Below are 26,272 nucleotides of genomic sequence, written 5' to 3' on the forward strand. Positions count from 1 at the left end.
AAGCAGTCAACACAGCTTACTATATTATTAACCGAGTCTACACTAGCAAAGTAATAATAAAACGGCTTACGAATTGTGGTTCAATAAAAAGCCTACTGTTAAATACTTTCGAGTTTTTGGCAGCAAGTGCTATATTTTACGTGATCGTGAAAATTTGGAAAAATTTGATACGAAGAGTGATGAAGGTATTTTTCTAGGATATTCTTTAAACAATCGAGCTTATAGGGTTCTGAACAAAAGGACTGGTGTGATTCAAGAATCCATTAATGTTGTCATTGATGATCACTTAAACACGCCAATTTCTAATTCAGATAATGATGAAGTACTAATCATTGATAAACCTGATACTTCATCGAATCAGACTGATTCGAACTAAGGACTGTTAAAGATCATCCAACCACACAAATTCTTGGAAACCCTCTCACCGGTGTTTGCACCCGTAGAAAACTTGAGGATATATGTAATTATGTATGTTTTACATCCCAAATAGAACCATTTAACGTAAAAGAAGCTCTTGTTGATGAGAACTGGATTGTTGCGATGCAAGAAGAACTCAACCAATTCGTAAGAAATGATGTTTGGTATCTCGTACCAAGACCTAAAGATAAACACATCATTGGAACAAAATGGATTTTCAAAAATAAGTCTGACGAGTGTGGAAATATAATTAGAAATAAGGCTAGACTAGTGGTACAAGGTTATACTCAAATTGAAGGGATTGATTTCGATGAAACTTTTGCACCAGTAGCACGTCTTGAATCTATCAGACTATTTATATCCATTGCATGTTTTAGAAAGATAAAGATCTATCAGATGGATGTGAAAAGTGCATTCCTAAATGGCGATTTACATGAAGAAGTCTATGTTGAACAGCCAATGGGTTTTGAAGATTCCAAAAATACTGATTATGTATATCGGCTTTAAAAGGCTCTTTATGGATTAAAACAAGCACCTAGGGCATGGTATGAGAAACTAACGAAATTTCTTTTAAGTCATAATTTTCAAATGGGATCTGTTGATAAAACTCTGTTTGTTAAAAAACATAATGATCATATCTTAATGGTGCAGATTTATGTTGATGATATCATTTATGGATCAACTTGTACTGACTTGACTACTGAGTTTGCAGATTTGATGAAATCACAGTTCGAAATGAGCATGGTTGGGGAATTGACTTATTTCCTTGGATTGCAAGTAAAGTAACAATCTGAAGGAATATTCATTTCTCAATCTAAGTATGCTTTGAATCTAATCAAGATATTTGGATTTGAGAATGGCAAGAATTTCGATACTCTTATGAGTACTATCCTGAAACTCTCAAAAGACTCTAATGGTAAAAATGTTGACTCAAAACTTTATTGGAGTATGATTGGTAGTTTGTTATATTTAACTGCTAGTAGACCTGATATTTCTCTAAGTGTTGGTATTTGCGCAAGATATCAATCTGATCCAAAAGAATCTCACTTGATTGCTGTCAAGCGAATTATTAGATATGTCGCAAGTACTGTAAATCTCGGTCTCTGGTATCCTCATGAGACTAGTGCCAATTAGCTGGGTACTCAGATGCTGACTGGGCTGGTAATCTAGATGATAGAAAATCAACCAGTGGTGGTTGTTTTTACATTGGAAATTGTCTAGTTTCCTGGTTTAATAAGAAACAAAATTCTATATTACTTTCAACAGCTGAAGCTGAGTATATTGCAGCTAGTAATGCATGTACACAGAATGCTATTACATTGGATGCAACGAATGTTAAGTGATTATGGAATTAAACAGGATTTTATGTTATTACATTGTGATAATTCTAGTGCGATAAATATTTCAAAAAATCCTATTCAGCATTCTCATACTAAGCACATTGATATTAGATTTCAATATATAAGGGAATTAGTAGAAGAAAAAGTTATATCTCTAGAATATATTCCTACCGAAGATCAATGAGCTGACATTTTCACAAAACCTCTCGATAAAAGCAGATTCAAAAAGATGAAATTTGATCTTGGCATGTGCATTTTAAAATGATTATTTATGCCTACTTGTATTATAGTGTATATATTTGCTAGATTGAATTCTAATTTTTGTATAATTTGCAAGAAATATGAATTTTTGGGCATTCTTCGACCTGTCGTGAGTATACTCGACCAGTCGACCTTCGACCGGTCGTAGATACCCACGACCAGTCATAGAACTCAAAAATCACTTAAATTTGAGGATTTTTACTTTCTTCCTCATTTCAGTTTTCTTCTCTAAGGAGCCGTTCTTCGACTTGTCGAACCATCTTTCATGTTCTTCAAGGTTAGTGTTCCAAATCACGTTTTTCTTGCTGATTTGTATCTAGATTGTTTTCTTTTCAAGCTTTAACCTTTTTATTTTGTATTTCATTGAGATTTGGGGTTTGGATTTTGAAAAATCTGTTTTGTGTAAACCCACTTCTCAATCCTTTGCAACTTCTTATTTTCTTGATATCCTTGTTGCAAATGGCTTCTAGAAGTAGAAAAACTACTTCCCGTGGTCCTTCTTCTTCCTCCAGATTGACCGTTATCTCTAAGTGTCATCTTCTTGTTCCCAATGATGATCTATCATATGTTAGGGACATTAGATTACGTAATGTTATTGTTGAACATCCTGTTGATGTTAATCATATTGCACCTTTTGACATCCTTCCTATGCTTGAAGCTGTAAGTTGGGTTAACTTATTACATTGGGGTGGGCCTGCATACCGGTCCATTGCCCAATCCATGTTTACATGTATTAGTGCTTTCTCACAGGATAATTTAACTTTTAAAATATCTACTAGAGAAGGGCCTTTTGACATTGATCTTCATTTAATTTCAGCCCTTATGGACATTCTTGTGAATGATGAGGGTATTCCTATCCATAACTTAACTGATAAACCCTCAATGTCTGAAAAACGCATGCTCACTAGAGACTTGTGCAACATGGATGTTCAATAGACACAAAAAGGGAATGCACTTCCCGCAAGGTATTTGTTACCCAAGTACAGAATTCTCCACAAAATCTTTGTGTCTAATCTGTATCCTCGTTCGGGTAATAAATCTGACTTGACTTCGTTTATGGTTCGTGTTATCCATGTTATTTCCAATGGTACTCAGATTTGTTTACCATCCTTAATCTGTCATTTCATTCTTCAGTCTAGACTTCATCCTGGTCATAGTGACATTCCTTTTGCCTATTTAATGACTATATTGGCTTCTCATATGTTAATCGATATGCCGGTTGATGAGGCACCAATCCATCATCTGATCTTCAACAATACTAATATCAATAAGATGAAGCTGGATCTACTTCCTGAACAAGGTGGTGGTGGTGGTGGTGATGGTGGTCATGAAGAAGCTAGTGATGACATTAATATGGATGACATTTTTGAGGAACTGGATTCTGACTCAACAAATGATCCAGATTTTGAACCATCTGATGTTGATGCACGTCTGAGTGCATTAGAGGATAAAGTTGAGAATATAAATGTAAAGTTGGAAAACATGTCTGTTGCTCATGATTTACAATTCAAGTTCATGCGCAAATATCTTAGGCGATTGAACAAAGGCATGCACCAACTTGATCCCTCTATTCCTGCTCCGTCATCTGGTTCTGGTTCTGACTAGTTTATATAAGACTTCTGGTCTGTAATATCTTTATAACTTAGCACTTGGTTGACTGATTTTGAGTTGGATACTATTTATGTTTTATGCTGGATATTTATTCTATGTGAAGCTATGCTGAGTATCTATATCTCTGTTTTACTATACTCTCATAACTCCTCATGTTTACTCTCATATATCCCTTTATTTAGTTCTCCTTTGTCATATTGTGACAAAAAGGAGGAGAATGGTTTGTTCTTAACGATGTGATTGTGAGAGGAGTAGTATTGGTTATGTTACTCAAGGGGAGTATGTTTGAACTAGTTGAATGAAACTGGTTGAATGTTGAATGTTGAATGTTGAATATTGAATATTGATTTGCAGGTAAGCCAGTTGATATGACCTGGTTCATAACTCTTTAACCAGTTGTTTTACTTTATGTTTATCTTGGTTATGTGTTTTGTCACTAATTTGACAAAGGGGGAGATTGTAAGTGCTATAGTTTATATCCCTGTCTGTTGTCAAATTTGTGGTGCCAAAATCACTGTTATATATAACTTGCATAAGTGAAGCTCTCTCAAGGATCAACATTCATAAACAAGCTAAGCTCACAACAAGCAAAGCTCACAAGTACAAGGATCAATCTTGAATGCAAGAACTGCTCACAAGACAAGACTCAAGCTGCAAGACTTCAAAAAGAGTACAAGGCAGTTTGTAAAGAACTCAAGTCACTTTCAAGATTGAGCTACATCGAGATTTCAAGATGGAGCTACATCAAGACTTCAAGGCTCATACTTCAAGGTCACTCGTTCCTAATGTTTCAATGTCCTTACTTCATGATTGAGGTTTGACTGACCATAGGTTGACCTTAGAAGTAGGTCACTTTGGATACATAAATCGAATGTTTATTTTACATGAGTTTGGTCTGTTCTTCGACTAGTCCTAGGCCTTCTTCGACTAGTCCTAGAGTTGCTTCGACCAGTCTAGGAAATTCCTCGATCTGTCGTGAGTTTGTTACAAATTTCGGATAAAATCTGTTAGGCTTCGACTAGTCCAGGAATCTGTTCGACCAGTCGAAGGAACAGTGTCGACTGCATCTTCGACCTGTCGAAAATCTTCGACTCAAAATCCAGCGATGTTTTTCAGGTTCTTCGACCAGTCGAAGGAAACCTTCGACCTTTCGAAGGTGACCTACGACCAGTCGAAGGAGACCTTCGACCAGTCGAAGGAGACCTTCGACCATTCGTAGAACAGTCAAAGCTTATCACGCCTGATTTTTCAAATATCTGTTATTGCTTCGACTAGTTGAAGAGCTCCCTAGACCAGTCGAAGACGCGATCTGCTCACCTATAAATAGTGCACGAATCTCAAAAGAAATCATCGAAATAATTAATCCATTCAAGCCAATCTTCGTCGAACTTCTGAGAGATAATTCTGTGCTCCATCTAAGCTAAGTGTGCTTATTTAATATTCTCTTTCCTTAGCTTTATTTAATTGATTTTGTTCCTGCTATTCCAATCTAATTTGATAAGAGGAATTGTTATTCCCTTTCTTTGGAATCAAAATCAATTAAGGCAAGCCCTATTTGGTTTAATTTAAAATCTATTAGAATGAGAACCATTGTAATTGAGTACTGGACATTGAACTTAGACATTCAATCATCTACTCCGATTTGGTTCTACCGGGCTGCTACAACGAAGGAGATAATCGGGTATTTTACATTTAATTGTAAATTCCTTTCTGTTTTAGTTTCTTTCAAGATTTTTCAGAAAAATCTTGTTGTATTGGTTATCTGAGGAGAGCCAGGAAAACTCAGAAGTGGGGTTTTTTTAATTGTGTAAGCCCACAGACAAAGACACAATTGTAAAGGTTTTGGGTGAACCTGGGAAAACCTATTTTGTTAGTGAACGCTAATATCCCCTGTGTGAGGATATTAGGAGTGGAGTAACATTCTGTGTGGCTGTTGTTTAACAGTTGGTGAACACACAGGCGAACCACTATAATCCCTTGTGTTGTGGTTGAATGATTTATTCTTCTAATCTTTAATTATTCTTTTGTGGGATGTATGTATGGTGGTGAATGTTGTAATCATTTAATTCAAGCATTGTGAGAATGTTGTAATAGTTTAGAATTTATTTTCTGTTATTCCTTTATTAGCTTGATATTCAATTTCCTTTAAAAGTTGTTCCAGCAAGGTTGCCCTGCCATTTTTATGGTGTATGGCTGTCCCTAGAACAATACATTTGTGATTACAATTTATTTCAATTCAGTTTGTATTTATTTCTGTATTCCTCTTCGGTTTGAGATTTGATTCAAAGATCTTTTTAGAAATAAGGTTGTCCTACCATAAACTCTGGTTTTTGGTGTAAGGTTGTCCTTAGAATAACATTTGTATCAACCTCTCAAGATCTGAATTTTGAGGTTATTTTACTTTCCTACATTGTGATTTACTTTGGCTATCATATTCTTTTTAATTCCGCTGTTATAAGTTTTATTTGGCATTGTCCTATTCACCCCCCCTTTAGGACATATAGCTAGGCCTTTTCAATAGCCCAAATACCAAATGCCCTATTTAAACAAACCAAGTTCCAATGATTAAAAAAAAGGGTAGAAAATGGCATCTTCAATCGATCGACTGTGCCTTCGATCGATCAAACTCTTTTTTGATAGAATCAAAGATTCGTTAATTGGATCAAGAAACTCCGGCTTTTTAGATAGTTGTTACTGGAGGTTTCTAGAAATCTTCAATCAATTGAGCCCTAAGATTCAATTGATCGAAGCCTTCGCTCGAGAGGCATCGATGATCTGTCGATGGGATCGAGCTTTGCTCAAAAACTAATGTTTTAGGCTAAAATGTTTACAGCATCTTTGCACCTCATTTAACCTTACTTATCATGTTCTAATTGGGCTCCTAAGGATAAGGGGTGATTAATTAAGGTTTACCAATTAAGGTTAGGATTATTTAGAGGCTAAGGTTAGGGTCAACAAGGCACCTCACCAGAGTTGGGGAATTACATGTTAATGGTAGTATAATGTACATTTTTTCGATCATGATAAGTTAAGCCTCATATTTCATCAATCCATGTAACCAATCATCTGTTTCCAACATTAAATGGATTGATACCTCAAAAATCAATTTTACAGGACCATCTTTACCTTTCAATCCTAATGCCTAAAGAGAGACAGTTGATTAGAAGAAAAACTAATGGTTCGGGAATGCACTCGAAAGCATAATATCTCCATAAAAAAATTATAGATTCTTCTTTCCTTTTCATTCTAGGGCATGCGATGTAACATCTTGAAATTTTCATGGCCCAGTACATACTCTTGCCCGAGAATTCAGGGTGTTAATAATATATAAATTGCATGCTTTAAAAATCATACTATATTTTTTTTATTTAGATCACATCCAGTTACATTCATGAAGGTAATTATTCACGAAAATATAACCGACTGTATTTATTATTTCATTAGAGTAAAAGAATTCAACAAATTATCAAATGCTCTCGTAATAAGAGCTTATTACATTATCGAGTTCGCAGTAGAAATATAAAACTAAATCATAAAACTATCTTATTATTCATTCAGTATAATCTTCCATAAAGAGATAGTCCTCTAGGTCTTCAATCTGTACATCACTTACATCATCTATATGGTTGGAGAGGGTCAACGCCCTACTCATAGTGATGGTTAACCTTTAAGATTAATAATAATTCAAGAAATTCATAAAAGTAATGTAAGGGTTCTATACGTCTCGTACTCCACCACTACAAGAGGTATCAGTATGCATAACCAATATAAATATGAATGCATGCCTAGAAAAGTGTGTGCGGCTTATCATACGTAGTGATCATCATGATGTGGAATATAATTCATAGAAAACCCGACTCGCCCACATCCCATAACTACGGAGATTCACCGGCGTATCCAACGTTAACGTGGATTTATACAAACATCTCAAGGCAACATAACAACGCAATTGGGGAATTTACGCAACACGATGTGTTCATATAGCGACTATTTTCGACGTCTAATCCTGAGAAGTGATGTAACACGCAAGGCAATTTACTTGCATCGATTGTGCACCATGCCAACCAACCCACAGAATTACGTGGCGGCCAAGAGGGCTGCTACCCGTAACGCATTACGTCCACCATAAATATTTAAATCACTAGTTATGATACCTCTAACACATCACTCGCATTGATAGAGAGATAATTCAAATTATGGGAGTCTTGGAATTCCAAGGCACATGCCCAAGCCATAAAGTTAAATAGCACACGGCTAATAAAATAAGTAGGAGATTAGTCATGGCTAACTCAACAGAGAGGAGAGTGGCAATGGCTAACTCAACAAAGAGAAGAGTAGCAATGGCTAACTCAACAAAGAGGAGAGTGGCAATGGCCAACTCAACAAAGAGAAGAGTAGTAACGACTAACTCAACAAAGAGGAGAGTGGCAATGACCAACTCAACAAAATTGGTAAAGGCAAGGGCAAGGCTAGTATCCATCGCCCCACATAAAATAATGAAGATCACTCGTAATTAACATCATACCATAATTCTTAAAGAATAAATAATTGTTGGTGATAAATTAACAATTGCAAGGAGTGATTCATAATATCATGAAAGCACGTAAAAGGCAAGATAATTCATATTAACATAAATTAATGCAAGCTTAAAGGAATTTCTCACATAAATTCAGAAAGGTCATATATAATTAACATCACACCTTAACCATTATTCCCAAAGGATAAATAATTGGTGGTGGTAAATTAAATATTTGTAGGGAGGATTCAAAGCATGTGAGGGAACAGAATAAATCATACCAACCTAAATTAATATATGCTTAAAGGAATCCCTCACATTAGCCTTAGATCTAAACCCTAGGTAAATATCCATGTAGGAAAGCTTCAAGAAAAGCTTCCACATGAATCATGACATCGCTTGAGCAAGAGGGAGACACCATACATATGGAGAAGGAAGATAGCATCTAGGCTTCTCCTTCTCTTTCTCTTTCTCTTTCTTTTTCTTTCTCTTTCTCTTTCTCACTTTCTCTTTCTCTTTCTCTTTCTCTTTCTCTTTCTCTTTCTTTCTCTCTTTCTCCTTGGGCGTGTGAGTGGAGAGGTGAATGCACACCCCTTTTAAAAGGAGTGGGCATGTGAGAGGGGTTTATTTCACATCTCACTTGAATTAAGTTTCTCCAATTTTTCCTTTTCTGACATTCTTCCTTTAAATATAATTAGTCCATTGTGTCAAGGTCGTCGAATAGAGCCAAGGTATATGATTTTCTTAGTGATCCGAAATTTAGATTGGCCTATCTTGAAAATTCTCTTAACGGATACCAAAACGAACTTGATCTCAATTAACGGTCCACACTTAATGATCAGGGCCCAATTTTAGGGGAATGTGTAGTCAGGATAGGCAAATAGTTGGACAAATTTTGGTGGTTGGTTGACGGTGAAAAAAGCCTAAATCTAAAATTTCACCTTTTGTACCAAAAGGAAGGAACCGGCTTCAACCTTCAATGGTGTAGGATCATAGATTGGGGCCTAAATTTGATATAACCTCATAGTCATATGAGACCAGAGTGTGGTCCAAATTTCAGTTGTGATGGACAAAAGGAAGTGGTTAAATTAAAAGATCCAAATTTATGAGGAGTTGATAGGCCTTAACAGGATAACTTCGTGCCTAAGAAAAAGCCTACCAAATTGGAGTCTTCATATTTTACACTTGGTCTATATGATGGGTAATCCAAGTCGTTCATATGAAGAGAAATATCCTACTACGACTACCCATGAGGTTTCTTCACTCGATGGACACCAAAATCAACAGTTAAGGGGCTGATTTGTCAATTGGGTCACTTTTATAATGATCTAAGGGCTGAAATTTGACATGTATGGTTAATTTATGATACATAGGCATGGTATAAAATTTCACATCAAACGGATAGTGAGAACCATGTGATCTAGAATTTAGGGTTCTAGGTTAATGACATTTTCGTAATTATTGCTGATATGAGAATTTTGAGAGATCTAATGGTTTTACATGGTTGTACGCACGTTTCTAAGTCATTCTTACAAAAGAACTTATATCTAAATCATTATGAATAAGAAATTATTCACCAAACTAATTACGGGAATGTACATATATCAACCAATATAATGGATGGTTAGATGACATGTTATGTAACACCTTGACCTTTTCAATACCCATGTATTGAAAGTTTTCAAGCGTTACCATGGAATTCAACATAATATGTATGTGTGTATGATACCAATCTAACTATCCTAACCTTACATCTATCTCCCAATGCGAACCTGACCACTGGGAATGACCTCTATACATTAGACTAAGTCATATGACCATTGATCACGTGATTTGACGTAGGTACCTTCCTTTGAATGGATTGGCGAATAACCCCCTATCCGCAATGATCTGGATGTAAGCTCGTTTGTAAGAATTGTTTAAAAAGGTGCACACAACCACGTAGAACAATTGAATTTCACAGAACTCTTAGATCAGCAATAATTACGGAATGTCACTAACCTAGACCCTTAAATTCTAGGTCACGTAGGTTCCCACTATCCGATTAACATGAAATTTTACATCATGCCTATGTATCATAAATTAGTCATACACGTCGGATTTTGACCCTTAGGTCATTGTAAAAGTGACCCAAATGACAGATCAACCCCTCAACCATTGATTTTAGTGTCCATCAGTGAAGAAAGGTCCTAGGTAGTCGTGGTAGGAAATTCCCCTTCATCTATGCCTATATGATCTTATGAATAGGTTGGATGACAAATAAACACCACTGTAGGGCCTAGAAAGGATTCAACGGTAGAAATCATAATACCACTATTTCATGTAGTATGATCCACCTGATCTTTGGATATGCTTCAATTCTGGGCTCAAACCCCTTAAATTAGATGGACAAAGTGAATGGACGAGCTGGATTCCATGAAAATATCACTGTGGGCCCCACACGAATGTTATGTGTGCAGCAGGAGTGGTGCACTCACAGCACATGGATTCTGCCAGTCGGGTTAAACAAGGTTTGACCTGACAAAAACATAAAAAATGAGGACTCTTCCCTCACTTTTTATTGAGGGTCAAATATTGCCTATTATCCCCCATTTATTACTTGGTTTTATGAACATGATAATGCTTAATGTTCTATTTTAATCATGTTTGTATTATAAGGTAAATTTCAGGGCTTGGATTGAAAAGGATGCTAAAAGCATGGATTTAACGCTCAAGAATCACTAAAGGCAATGATGGATCTCATGAGACCAAGAATGAAGAATTCACATGCCAAATATCCAAGAAAACTAAGTGAGGAATGAAGAGCATTGAAGACTTGAAGTGAAGAAAAGGAACCCCAAAAATCTACCTCCTTCGACTAGTCTAAGCCCTCCTTCGACCAGTCGAAGGCTCCTGCTCGACTAGTCAAAGATTCCTCGACTGGAACTCCAGTGACAAAATCCTCTAAATTCCCGTCATCCTCAACCAGTCAAGGGGAAGGAGACCCTTGACCAGTCGAAGGTTGTCCTCGACCAACTAAGGTTACGTAGATTTTGCATGAATTGCGTAAATTTGAGGCGGTTTCTGGATTTTTTCAAGTCGATGCAAAAGGAGGTGCTGCAAAACTATAAATAGGAGTCCCTAGGTTGTTCCTAAGCATCTTCTAGGGTTTGAAGAATGGAGCAAAAACATGGAGAAGCTGTCGCCAAGAGTTTTTCTTCCTCTTCCTTAGTCATTTTTATTCTTTTCTAAAGAAATTTTAGTTAAATCATGTCTATGGTTGGCTAAACCTCTTAGCTCTAGCTAAGAGGTGAAGTTTATAGCATGATGGGATGTTTCTTTTACTTTGATTCATATTTATGTTGAACCTTCTTTTATTCTAGTTTGATTTTAAAGGAATACTTTCAGTTCTTAATGGTTTGTTGTGACTCAAATTACAGTAGATCTGTAATAGCTTTGAGTATCTTCTTTTCCTGATTTTGAGACTGTGGGATTGGTAAATCCTATTGTTAGCCATCGTCTCATGGGCATGGTTTGGTGATGGAATCTCTTCCAATTATCACAATTCTCCTCCATTGAGAATTAGGTCAAGAAAAGTTCATATTGATCTTAACTGTATATCTTCCAATTAGATAAGATAGGACTTCAATTCCAATTGTGTTACTTGAATCAAGTAAGAGGGCTCCCTGATCTTTACAGGTGGATCCTTGGAAACCCTAGTTACCACCTTTGAATTTGTTAGTTTTAATCACTTTAATCACAATTACTCTCCCAATTAATTCAGATTTAGATTCACATCTTCTTCTACTTCTAGTTCTAATTACTTTCAGAATACACACAAGATTAGTCCTTATGGATTCGACCTCAGTCTCACCGAGATTATTACTACATCGCGACCTTACACTTGGGGTTATGAACAAGTTTTTGGCACCATTACTGGGGACTAACGATTGCATTTTTCTGAGATTGACTAGTTTTAGAATTAGGTTAAGATTAGGATTTGTTTACTTTCTAATTCTAGGTTTATAACTTTCCTAATCGGTTTTTAGAAACTAGGTTTTTTTATAAAAAAAACTTTCTATTTTCTGTTTTTAGAAACTTTCCTTTTTCATTTTTTTAGAAACTAGGTCGCTTTCCTTATTTCCTTTTTAAAAACTAATTGCTTTCCTATTTTCTTTTGTAGGATCCCAATATAAACACTTATAATTTGGTAACTTCTTTCTAATTCTCTCTCTCTCTCTCTCTCTCTCTCTCTCTCTCTCTCTCTCTCTCTCTCTTTCTATTTCTAAATTTCTATTTTCCTTCTTTCTTTTAAGTTTAGGTTAGATTCTAAAATTGAGGGCTGAGAGTGTTTCATGCCCAAGTGGGTCCGTGACAACACTCGACGTCTCTGGAGTGAAGGAGGATTGTTTGAGGGGTTATCTATCTATCACAGGGTTAGACACCACTTGAGATTCTCAGAGTTAATTGAGGTTTTAGCTGCGAATCAACCTATAAATCAACTGGTGAATCAGCCACAACCTAGGGTTGCGGAAGTCTAGGATGAGAATGAGGTGCACCATGCACCCCCCGCCTCGTACTTTACGAGATTACTCACAACTGGAGGGGGTGAGCACCCCTTCTTGTATGATTTTTTCAGGAAACATGGATATCAAGCCTGGAGTGATCTAACTCCTCCAAAGTTCCTTAGACTTGAATTTGAAAGTCCATACCTGCACTTGCAAGAGTTTGACGAGGTTATAGCCACTTTATACGTTCCTAACATGTCTGAGGACACAGTTAGGCTGAAACTCTTTCCTTTCTCCTTGAAAGAGAATGTTAAGATGTTGTTGCACTCACTACGTCTGCGATCTATTAGCACATGGAATGACATGATGAAGGAATTCATAAAAAAATTCTTTCCATACCATAAGACGAACACCATCAGGAAGTCGATCATGAACTTCGCCTAAAAGGAAGATGAAACATTCTTCCAATGTTGGGAGCGGTTCAAGGATCTTGTCAGTTCATGCACACAACATGGTTTTGAAATGTGGTGCATTACAACTTTCTTCCATGATGGACTGACATCTTCCATGCGCCAATTTGTTGAGACGATGTGCAATGGAAAATTCATGAACAAGAATGTCGATAAGGTATGGGATTACTTTGATAAACTCGTTGAAACCGCATAATCATGGGACATCGCCCCAAAACCTAGTAACACATCTAAGCCTACTCAAGCAAGGGAGAGAGGTGAGATATACTTACTGAAAGAGGATGATGATATAAATGTTAAAGTGGCCAGTCTCGCAAGGAAGGTAGAGGCCATGGAACTTAAGAAGGATAAGGCTAAGGAAGTTGTTTGTGGTATATGTGCTTGCAACATACATACAGCTGAAATTGCCCAACGATACCTGCTTTTCAAGCACCATTGAACGAACAATCGAATGCCGTGAACAACTACCAAAGACCTTTCAATGGACCCATGTCTAACACATACAATCCTAGTTGGAGAAATCATCCGAACTTTAGTTGGAGGAATGGACAAACGGCTACTCAAGGAATTCCTAACCAATTCTTGAATCAAGGGAAACCTTAAAAGGATCCGGTCTGAAAACATATTCAAAACTAAAAGCTTATCAATTGGAGTATATTGCAAACCCTTCAAGAACTTTTTAAGGCCATACAAGGGGGTGAGATAAAAAAATTCAATTGGGAAAAAAGGGATTCTTCCAGCCCAACCTTTCCCCAATCCTAAACCGCAATATGAAATAAGTGATCCAAGCTCTTCAAATCAAATGAAGCAAGCTAAGTCTATCACTAGTATTAGGAGTAGGAAGATAATTGATAAATCTATTCTGGTAAGTGCTGAAAAGTCTATGGATCCAAAAGTAGATGAAACTGATAGACCTAGCAACACTCCACAAGAGTTAGAACTGGAACTCCAAAGCAAGTAGATTGCACCATTCCCCCAATGGTTGATTCAAAAAAATCTCTCTCTAACTCTCAGGACATTCTAGAGGTATCGAAATAAGTGAAGGTCAGTATTCCTTTACTGGATGCGGTTAAACAAATACCTTCATATGCTAAATTTCTGAAAGACTTATGTTCGACTAAAAGACAGCAAAATATTCAAAAGAAAATCATTTTAACTGAAAAAGTCAGCGCCATCCTAAAGCAAGATGTGCCACAGAAATACAAAGATCCTGGTAGCCCAACCATTACTTGTGTCATTAGGAATTACCACATTGAGCACGCACTTCTTGACTTAGGAGCGAGTGTAGATCTAATTCCTTTCTTGGTCTACGAACAGCTAGGTTTGGGAGAATTGAAACTCACCCGAACCACATTACAACTTATCAATCACTCAGTTCGTGTACCGAGAGGGATAATTGAGGATGTGTTGGTCCAGGTTGACAAATTCTACTACTCGGTATATTTTATCGTCCTAGATACTCAACCCATCAACGACATGAGCACTCAAATTCCAGTCATTCTTGGTCGCACATTCCTTGCCACATTAAATAAAATCATTAATTGTAGGAATGGAGTCATGAGTTTATCTTTTGAAAATATGACATTGGAGTTGAATATCTTTTTCAATACGAGCAAACAGTTGGAGGATGATGATGATGCCCACGACATTAACATGATTGACTCTTTCGTGGAAGATAGAATACTTTTGACCTTATCCTCTGACCCTCTAGAGACATGCCTAGCCCACTCCCATGATTTTGATGATGATATGATTAAGAAGATAAGGACCATGTTGAATACCGTGCCAATACTTGAAATTAGCTGGTGGAGGCCACAATTTGAAGAATTGCCCCAAACTGATGTACTACCTCTACCGTCTAACCTTAAGGCACCGAAGCTTGACCTAAAACCTTTGCCCTTTGATTTGAAATATGTTTATTTAGGTCAATATGAGAATACCCAGTGGTGATTTCTTCCCACCTTGAGCAAGAACAGGAGAGTATGCTCATCTCTACTACCATTGAGCATAACGGAGCCCTTGGATGGTCGATTGCGAACCTTAAGAGAATTGACCATTCGATTTATACTAACCACATTTATCTAGAGGATAATGCGAAGACCTCCCGACAATTACAACGTAGATTAAATCCAACCATGAAGGAAGTGGTTAAGGCCGAGGTTCTTAAGCTATCAGATGTGGGTATCAAATACCCTATATCGGATAGCCAATGGGTGAGTCCAACTCAGGTGGTTCCTAAGAAGTCCAAAATCACCATAGTAGCCAATGCCAATAATAAACTCATGCCAACTAGAGTTACTACTGGTTGGAGAATGTGCATTGACTACAGGAAGTTGAATACCGTCACAAGGAAGGACCACTTTCCTTTGTCCTTTATTGATCAAATCTTGGAAAGGCTAGCCGGTCATTCCTATTACTGTTTCCTTGACGGGTATTCGGGCTACAACCAGATAGAGATAGCCCTTGAAAATCAAGAAAAGACCACATTCACATGACCCTTTGGTACCTTTGCTTACCGAAGGATGCCATTCGGGTTATGTAATACCCCCACCACTTTTCAGCGATGCATGATGAGTATATTTTCTGACATGGTGGGGTAATATCTAGAGGTCTTTATGGATGACTTCTCTGCCTTTGGTCCATCATTCAGCAATTGCTTGGAGAATCTTAGGTGTGTGCTGAAGCGATGTGAGGAAAAGAATTTGGTACTGAATTGGGAGAAGTGTCATTTCATGGCTTGTAAGGAATTATCCTTGGATTGATCTTATCTCTAACTTACCTCCACCCAAGAACATATGAGACGTGCGATTCTTCTTAGGACACGTCGATTTTTATAGTAGGTTCATAAAGGACTTTAGTCACCTCTCTCGTCCTTTATGCAATCTACTTCAAAAGGATGCACCATACGAGTGGACTAAGCGATGCTAGGAAGCTTTTACTAAGCTCAAGGGCATGTTAACCACTGCACCTATCATACAGCCACCTGACTAGAGCCTTCCTTTTGAACTTATGTGTGATGCGTCTGACTATGCAATTGGGGTGATTTTAGGCCAGAGAAAAGAAAAGAAGCCCTACATTATTCATTATGCAAGTAAAACTCTAAATCCTACCCAAGTGAACTACTCTACTATAGAAAAGGAACTCTTAGCTATAGTGTTCGCTTTTGACAAATTTAGGTCCTACTTGATCGCATCCAAGATCGTCATTTACACAGATCATGTGGCGTTCAAGTATCTTCTTTGTAAGAATGATGTTAAGCCCCGTCTGATAAGATGGATCCTCCTACTCCAAGAATTTGATTTGGAAATAAAAGATAAAAAGGGAATAGAGAACGTAGTGGCTGACCATCTTTCCCGCCTTGATCTCTCTAATTCTCTTGAGACGACACATATAAATGACATGTTCCCTAATGAACAATTGTTCAAAGTCTCCCATTCACCTTGGTTTTCGAATATCGCAAATTATCTTGCTATTGGTTTCACGCCTACACATTGGACCGCACAAGATAAGAAAAAATTCTTCACTGAGGTACGCAAATTCTTCTGGGATGATCCATATCTATTTTAATATTGTCCAAACCAAATCTAAAGGAGATGTGTACCAAATAATGAACATCAAAGTGTCATCTCCTTCTGTCATTCTCAGGCTTATGGTGGTCACTTTTCTGCCAAAAATACCACGATCAAAATTCTGCAATGCAGCTTTTACTGGCCCATTATGTTCAAGGACACTCATAAGTTTTACAAAGCTTGTGAGCGTTGTCAGAAATTAAGAGCATTGTCCTGTCAAAACATGATGCTTTTAAACCTTATTCTGATCATTGAAGCATTTAATTGTTAGGGCATTGATTTCATGGGACCATTCCCCCAATCTTTTGAAAATTTATATATTTTACTCACCGTAGACTATGTCACTAAATGGGTCGAAGCAATCCTGTGCCAGAACAATGATCATCAAATGGTCATTAAATTCTTAAAAGAGAACATCCTTTCTCGATTCGGAATGCCCGAGCCATCGTTAGTGATGGAGGTTCACATTTTTGTAATAGGCCATTTGCGAACTTAATGAAGAAATATGGCATCTCCCACAAAGTGAGCACTCCATACCACCCACAAACAAGTGGGCAAGATGAGATTTCTAATAGGAAGATCAAACACATTTTGAAAAAAATGGTTAACCCTAATCGAAAGAATTGGTCAATCTAATTGACCGATGCCTTATGGGCTTACCGTACTGCATTTAAAACCCCTACTGGAATGTCTCCCTTTAGACTTGTCTATGGGAAGGCTTGCCACTTACCTGTGAAGTTGGAACATAGGGCCTACTGGGCGATTAAAAATCTAAATTTCAATTTGGACAACGCTGGCTCGCTACGTAAACTTCAGTTAAATAAACTTGAAGAAATCCAGAACGATGCATACGAAAACTCAAGAATTTACAAGGACAGGATGATCATGTTTCATGATCAACACATTCTTCGAAAATCATTCACACTAGGTCAAAAAGTCTTCTTGTAAAATTCTTGGTTAAATCTCTTTTCGGATAAGCTCCGATCTCGTTAGACCGGCCCTTTCACTATTACTAATGTCTATCCTCATGGGGCCATTGAGATTCAGAATCCAAGAATGGCAATGATTTCAAAGTCAATGGACATTGTTTAAAGCCATTTGTTAAAAAATTTGATTCAGAGGACATGTCCATACCTCTGAATGATCCTATTTACCAGGATTGACCTCCTAGTCTGACAAAGGTGTAGTTAGGTTTATTGCTTTCTGCTGTTTAGGATAATTTTCTTTACGCCATTTTAGGAAAGTTTGATTTTCGCTATTTTAGGATAGTTTGCTTTACGCCATTTTAGGATAGTTTACTTTCCGCTGTTTTAGGATAGTTTGCTTATCATCTGCTTGAGTCTTTTACGCTAACCCATCTTCACACTGAGATCATTGGAAAAGCCTCAAAATTTGTTCTTTAGGTATTATCTTTCCATCACTTCCCTTTTTCTTTTCATTGACTCTTTTGCATTACATGCTTATTTCTTTTACATTGAGGACAATGTAGATTTTAGGTTGGGGATGAGGGATTAGGAAACTAATCAGTTGTTTTTTTAGTCCTTGAGCAAAAATTATGGAAAAGTGCAAAAAATTTAAAAATTAGAATTATAAGATACTTAATGTTGATGATTTATGGCTCTTGGATTCGGTTACTTGGAGATTTCAAAGTTAAAGTTCAAATTATTAATCCATGAGTAGAAGTTTTAAACATTAATCAAGTCATGATTTCACATGTCACATCTAGCCGTCACATTAAAGCTTCAATTAACATTGAATTGTTAACTTGGTGATTATTAAGCATGAAAGAAACCAACCTGGGGAATCTGTCTATCATGTTCGATGAGAAGAGTTGAAAAGAAAGAAAAAAATATAATGCCCAGCTAAAACAAAAAAAAAAAAAACATTCGTTGTCGAAAAAGGTCACCTATTAAAAATCTTTAAAAAGATTAAACATAGCTTGAAAGCCATCGATGGAAAAATCAAAAGTTGGACGAATTTTTTTTTAAAGGAAATTAAAAGACGAACTATAAGGCAAGTTTCGTTTTGAGTTTTGGTTGTCCTGAATGCACTTTTGATTATCAATATTATCATGAAAATGAATAATTGAACCTTTGATTGTGATAAGTCTAGACATCATTATGCACCCATGGAACTCAATGTGTGGAATGGTTCTAATTGGAGGATTAATGCTTTGAACTTGATTATGAAGTTTACCGAATACTAGAGTTTAGGAGAGAATAATGCTCAACATTGATGTATTTTGAAACTCTATTATCTGGATTATTTTTTGAACCACTTGAGCTTATGGAAATTATACAGTGCTTCTCGAAATATTTTTCGCATACTTCACTCAGGACTAGCAAAATGCTAGTTGGGGATTGTGTTGAGGGTCAAATATTACATATTATCCCCCATTTATTACTTAGTTTTATGAACATATAATGCTTAATATTCTATTTTAATCAAGTTTGTGTTGCAAGGTGAATTTAAGAGCTTGGATTGAAAAGGATGCTAAAAGCATGGATTTAACATTCAAGAATCACCAAAGCCAATGATAGATCTTATGAGACCAAGAATGAAGAATTCATAAGCCAAAGATCCAAGAAAACTAAGGGAGGAATGAAGAGCATTGAAGACTTGAAGTGAAGAAAAGGAACCCTAAAAATCTACCTCCTTCGACTAGTCTAAGCCCTCCTTCGACCAGTCGAAGGCTTCTGCTCGACTAGTCGAAGATTCCTCGACTCGAACTCCAGTGATAAAATTCTCTAAATTTCAATTATCCTCGACTAGTCGAAGGAGACCCTCGACCAACCGAAAGTGACCCTCGACCAGTCAAAGGTTGTCCTTGACCAGTCTAAGGTTACGCAGATTTTGTGCGAACTGCGTAAATTTGAGGTGGTTTCTGGATTTTTCCAAGTCAGTGCAAAAGGAGGTGTTGTAAAACTATAAATAGGAGTCCCTAGGATGTTCCTAGGCATCCTGTAGGGTTTAAGGAGTGGAGTAAAAGTATGGAGAAGCCATTGCCAAGAGTTTTTCTTCCTCTTAGTCATTTTTATGCTTTTCTTAAGAGATTTTAGTTCAATCATGTCTATAGTTGGCTAAACCTCTTAGCTAGGGATAAGAGGTGAAGCTTGTAGCATGATGGGATGTTTCTTTTACTTTGATTTATGTTTATGTTGAACCTTCTTTGATTCTAGTTTGACTTTAAAGAAATACTTTCAATTCTTAATGGTTTATTGTGACTCAAATTACAGTAGATCTGCAATAGCTTTAAGTATCTTCTTTTCTTGATTTTGAGATTGTGGGATTGGTAAATCCTGTTGTTAGCCATCGTCTCATAGGCATGATTTGCTGATGGAATCTCTTCCAATTATCACAATTCTCCTCCATTGAGAATTAGGTCAAGGAAAGTTTAGATTGATCTTAACTGTATATCTTCCAATTGGATAAGATAGGACTCCAATTCCAATTGTGTTACTTGAATCAAGTAAGAGGGCTTCCTGATCTCTACAAGTGGATCCTTGGAAACCCTAGTTACCACCTTTGAATTTGTTAGTTTTAATCACTTTAATCACAATTACTCTCTTAAGTAATTCAGATTTAGGTTCACATCTTCTTCTAGTTCTAGTTCTAGTTACTTTCAAAATACACACAAGATTAGTCCCTGTGGATTCGACTTCAGTCTCACCGAGATTATTTCTACATCGCGACCCTACACTTGGGGTTGTGAACACTTTTCACGGAGGAACGGACAGCGTCCAAGTAAAGCAGATGAGGCCCATCTAGACCATCCATGTATTCGATCCACACCATTCATCATGGTCGAAAGGTCAAAATGACCAAACCTTAGGTTTTCCTCTCCTAAACCGATCAAGAAAACTAGATGAAACCTCGTTCAGAACTCATCTGCAAGAAAAGGATGCCGAAAATGATCTGACTTCCCTGCTTAGGAGATCCTAACAAAGGACACCTGAGTCAATCTGGGCCATCCAAAACCAAGGACCGACAATTTCAACCCAAGCTACGTTGGCCGAAGGGAGTAGAAAGGAGAAGGAATGTGACACTCCACTTTTTCTCCATGCGCAATCTCACTTCTGAGAAAACCTCCGCAAGAACCTCTGCGATTCTTGTTCGCAAGGAAACCGCATGACCAGACCAAGACTCCTAAGGATCAGGGATCATCGGACAAGGACTCCTGACCGTCTAAGGTCAAGATCTTAAAGAGAGATCGGTTGGGAAACAAACGGCCATGGGTGCAGTGGCCATTGGCCCGGTTATACACAGGGTAATGAAGACAGGAGCAAACACTAAATAGAAAATCAGAAGCGTCCATCTGTTGGACCTTCATTAAAGAAAACCTCCTAATAAACCGATTAGATCAGCAACAACTATGAAAGCAGTAATGCAGAACCACTCGCCCACCATTTCTCAAAAACTCCTGTGTAAACAGAGTGCGAAAAAGGAGCATATTTCCGCCCAAACCAAACTCCTTCCATAGGGACTGGAGCCTATAAAGCTCCACGCTGTGAACCATTGGTCCCACGAAAGGAAGAAAGAAAGAGAGAAAGAGAGAGAAGGAAAGAAAAGAGGAAGAAAAAAGTGGGAGAGAAAGAGGTCCGGCCGACCAACAGCAGCAAGGGGACACGTACAGCAAAAGGGAGAGAAAGAAGGAAAGAAAGAAAGAAAAGAGAAAGAAAAGAGAACGAGAAAGAAAAGAAAAGAAAAGAAAGAGAGAAAGAGAGAGAAAGAGAAGAAGAAACCATGAAGGATGAAGTTGCTGCCCAAGTTCAGTTCGGGTTCAACCCGTTCCTCTCCCTTCTTTTTCTAATCATCTAATTCATGTGGGTTAGGACAGTAATGCGAGCGTTGATCTTAAGATTACCCAAGGCCTTAAACCTTACTAACAAACATCAAACAACTAGGTGAGGGTTTTTCCTTTAAGCTTACGGTAATTTAAGTTGATATGTTTTATCTTACCTGTTACATACTATGTTTTCATATTGCTATGACTTCCTTCCTGCAATTATTTAATTTATCATCAACGGTTATCTACCCTTTTGGGAATTATGATATGATATCAATTACAAGTGATCTTTATGAATTTATAATGAGCGATGGATATAGGCCTTGCCCTTGCCTTTATTAATTTGTTGAGTTAGCCCATGTTACTCTTCTCTTTATTAAGTTGGCCATTGCCACTCTCCTTGTTATTGAGTTGGCCATTGCCACTCTTTTATTTGTTGAGTTAGCCATTTCTACTCTCCTTTTATTGAGTTGACCATTGTCACTCTCCTCTTTGTGAGTTATTCATTGCTACTCTCTTCCTTACTTTACTGGCCTTATGCTATTTACCTTTAAGGCTTGGGCATGTGTCTTAATATTCCAGAACTCGCATGATTTAACTTATGTTCTCTATAAGTACAAGTGATGTGTTAAGAGGTATAACAACTAGTGATTCAATTATTATATCATGGTCGTAATGCGCTCTGGCTAGCGACCCTCTTAGTCGTCACGTAATTCCATGGGTTTTAGGGTAGTGGTGGACAAATCGATGTAAGTAATTCGCAATGCGTATTACATCACCTCCGGGATTGGATGTTGCAAATAGTCTCTCCATGAACAAATCATGTCACGTAATTCATCTGACTTATGTGTTAAAGAAAATCGAAGATTTGAAGTGAATTTGTGTGATTCTCGACTAGCCTAAGCTCCGGCTTGACCGACCCTGGCTCTGGCTCGACTAGTCTAAGAAACTTCGGCTCGAACTCTAGTAACATTATCTTTTAAATTCATGCGATCCTCGACCAGTCGAAGGTAACCTTCAACCAGTCGAAGATTGCCCTTGACTAGTCGAAAGTTACGCAGATTTTGCGTGGACTACGTAAATTTGAGGTGGTTTCCGGACTTTTTCAACTCAGTGCGAAAGTTAGAGTTCTCCAACTATAAATAGTTCCCATGATGCTCCAAAGCATCTTCTAGGGTTTGAGGAGTGGAGAAAAAGGGTGGAGTCGTTTGGGAGTTTTTCTTTTTCTTCATTAGTTGATTTTTTATGTTTTATTTGAGAGATTTTGGTTTAATCATGTTTATGATTAACTAAACCTCTTAGCTAGGGCTAAGAGGTGAAGCTTGTAACGTGATTGGGATGTTTACTTTGCTTTATTCATGTTTTTATTGAACCTCATTGATTCTAGTTTGATTATAAGGAATATTTTTAGTTTTTAATGGTTTGTTGTGACTCAAATTACAATAGATCTGCAATAGCTTTGAATATCTTCTTTTTCTTATTTGAGATTGTGGGATTGGTAAATCCTATTGTTTTCCATCGTCTCCTAGCCATGGTTGGGTGATGGAATCCCTTTCAATCCTCACAATCTTCATCCATTGAGAATCAAGTCAATGAAAGTTCATATTTGATTTAATTGTTATATTTTCCAATTGGATAGGATAGGACTCCAATTCCAATTGTGTTACTAGAATCAAGTAAGGTAGAATCTTAATTACTACAAGTGGATCCTTGGCACCCTAGTTCCCACCTTTAAATTCACAAGTTTCAATTACATCATTCACAATTACTCTTTCTAATTATTCATATTTAGATTTATATCTTCTTCTAGCTCTAGTTCTAGTTACTTTCAAAAATGTACGAGATTAGTCCCTGTGGATTCGACCTCAGTCTTACCAAGATTATTACTACATCACGACCCTACACTTGGTGCTATGAACAAGTTTTTGGCACCGTTATCGGAGACTACAGTTGTTTTTTTCTAAATTTAATTAGTTTTAGAATTAGGTTAAGATTAGGATTAACTTTCTATTTTATTTCTAGGTTAGGAATTTTTCTGAACTTATTTTTAGAAATTAACTTTGTTCTCTGTTTTGTAAGATACTAACCTAGCCTCTCCTATCTAGTAACTTCGTTCTAACTCTCTCTCTCTCTCTCTCTCTCTCTCTCTCTCTCTCTCTCTCTCTCTCTCTCTCTCTCTCTCTTCTCACTTCTTGTTTGTTGTAGTTTTCAGTTCTTAGATTTTAGGTTAGATTTTGAACTTGAAAGCCGAGAGTGTTTCATACCCAAGTGGGTCCGTGATAACACTCTACGTCTCTTAAGTGAAGGAGGATTAGTCGAAAGGTTGCCTACCCATCACCGGATTAGACATCACTTGAGATCTTCAGAGTTGATAGAAGTGATGGCTGTTAATCAACCTGCAAATCAACCTCAACCTCTAGTTGAGGAAGCCCAGGATAAGAATAAGGTGCATCATGCACCCCCACCTCGTACTTTACGAGATTTCTTACAACCGACAGGGGTGAGCACACCTTCCTGTATGATTTTTCCATAAAATACAAAAAATATGGATATCAAGCCAGGGGTGATCTAACTCCTTCCAAAGTTCCATGGACTTGAATATGAAAGTCCATATCTACACATGAAAGAGTTTAATGAGATCACTTTTTACTTTCCCAACGTGTATGAGGATAAGGTCAGGCTGAAACTCTTTACCTTCTCATTAAAAAAAAAGGCTAAGACATGGTTGCATTCACTACGTCCATGATCTATTGGCAGATGGATGACATGACAAGGGAGTTCATAAAGAAATTTTTCCCATACCATAAAACAAACACCATCAGAAAGTCAATCATGAACTTCACCTAAAAGGAAGATGAAACATTCTTTTAATGTTGGGAGTGGTTCAAAGATCTTGTCAGTTCATGCCCACAACATGATTTTGAAACGTGGCACATAACAAGTTTCTTCCATGAAGGACTGACATCTTTTATGTGCCAATTCGTTGAGACAATGTGCAATAGAGAATTTATGAACAAAGATATCGATGATGTGTGGGATTACTTTGACAAACTCACTAAAATTGCACAATCATGGGACATCTCCCCAAGACCTAGCACCACTTCCAAGCCTACTCAATTAAAGGAGAAAGGTGGAATATATATTTTGAAAGAGGAAGATGATATAAATGCTAAAGTGGTTAACCTCACAAGGAAGATAGAGGCCATGAAACTTAAGGAGGATAAGGCTAAGGAAATCTGTTTGCGGTACATACAACAGAAAATTGCCCAACTAAACCTGCTTTTTAAGAGGAACTGAATGAGCAATCGAATGCCGTGAACAATTACCAAAGACCTTTCAGTGGACTCACCACAAATACATATAATCCTAGCTGGAGGAACCACCCCAATTTCAGTTGGAGGAATGGGCAAACAGCTAACTCTCAAGGGGCTCTATCTCAACTTTTAAATCAAAAGAAGCCTCGGGAGGATCTGGTTTTAAAACACATTCAAAATCAAGAGCTTTTCAATCAAAACACATTATAAGCTTTCCAAGACTTTAACAAATCCACCAAGGGATTGAGGCATGCTTAGCAATTGGGGAGAAAGGGATGCTTCCAGCCCAACCTCTCCCCAATCCAAAGCCGCAATGTGAAATTAGTTACCCAAGCTCCTCAAATCAAATGGAGCAAGCCAAGTCTATCACCACTCTCAGGAATGGAAAAATAATTGAGAAAACTATTCCGGTAAAGGCTGAAAAGCCTAAGGACCCGAAAATAGATGAGAATGATGGACCTAGCATTACTCCACATGGGTTAGAACCGGAACCTCAAAGTAAACCAATTTCTCTATTCCCCTAGCGGTCGATTGCACCAAAACCTCTAGCCAATTCTTAGGATTTTCTAGAGGGGTTGAAATAAGTGAAGATCAACATCCCTTTACTGGATGCAGTGAAACAAATTCCCTCCTATTCCAAATTTCTAAAAGACTTATGCACGACTAAGAGGCGACAAAGTATCAAAAAGAAAATTTTCCTCATAGAAAAAGTAAGTACATCCTCAAGAAAAGTGTGCCACAAAAATACAAACATCCTGGTAGCCCAACTATCACTTGTATAATTAGGAATCAGCAAATTGAGAATGCACTACTTGACTTGGGGGCAAGCGTAAATCTGATGCTTTACTCGGTCTACGAACAACTTGGTTTAGGTGAATTAAAACCCACCTAGACCACACTATATCTTGTTGATCGCTCAGTTCGTGTACCATGGGGGATGATCGAGGATGTGCTGGTCCAGGTTGATAAATTCTACTATCCAGCGGATTTTATCATCCTGGATACTCAGCCTATTGCAGATATGAGCGCTCAAATTCCTGTCATACTTGGCCACTCGTTCCTTGCTACATCAAATGCTGTCATCAATTGTAGGAATGGGGTCATGAATTTGTCTTTTGGGAATATGACGTTGGAGCTCAATATCTTTTTCAACATGAGCAAACAGGCAGAGGATGATGACGAGGCCCACGACATTAACATGATAGACTCTTTCGTGAAAGATAGAGCTCTGATGACCTTATCCTCTATGACCCTTTAGAGACGTGCTTGGCACACTCCCCCAATTTAGATGATGATATGATTAGGGAGATGGATGTTATGCTTGATGCTGCGCCGGTACTTGAAGTTAACCGGTGGAGGCCACAATTTGAGAAATTGCCCCTAAACGATACAGCGCCTCTACCGTCTAACCTCAAAGCACCGAAGCTTGACCTAAAACCATTGCTTGCTGATCTTAAATATGTCTATTTAGGTTAAGATGAGACATATCCGGTGGTAATTT

At 37.5% G+C, this 26,272-nt stretch overlaps 2 non-coding genes across 2 annotated transcripts; both read right to left on the reverse strand.

Annotated features, from left to right (window-relative positions):
- Window positions 1–13,043: 13,043 nt before the first annotated feature.
- Window positions 13,044–13,150, reverse strand: LOC131257245 (small nucleolar RNA R71). The gene has a single exon (XR_009177257.1). It is a non-coding gene; the product is annotated as a small nucleolar RNA R71 (small nucleolar RNA).
- An 11,121-nt stretch (window positions 13,151–24,271) lies between these two features.
- Window positions 24,272–24,378, reverse strand: LOC131257132 (small nucleolar RNA R71). The gene has a single exon (XR_009177148.1). It is a non-coding gene; the product is annotated as a small nucleolar RNA R71 (small nucleolar RNA).
- Between the last annotated feature and the right edge of the window lie 1,894 nt (window positions 24,379–26,272).

Source organism: Magnolia sinica, chromosome 9 (assembly GCF_029962835.1).
Source record: "Magnolia sinica isolate HGM2019 chromosome 9, MsV1, whole genome shotgun sequence".
Taxonomy (NCBI): Eukaryota; Viridiplantae; Streptophyta; class Magnoliopsida; order Magnoliales; family Magnoliaceae; genus Magnolia; species Magnolia sinica.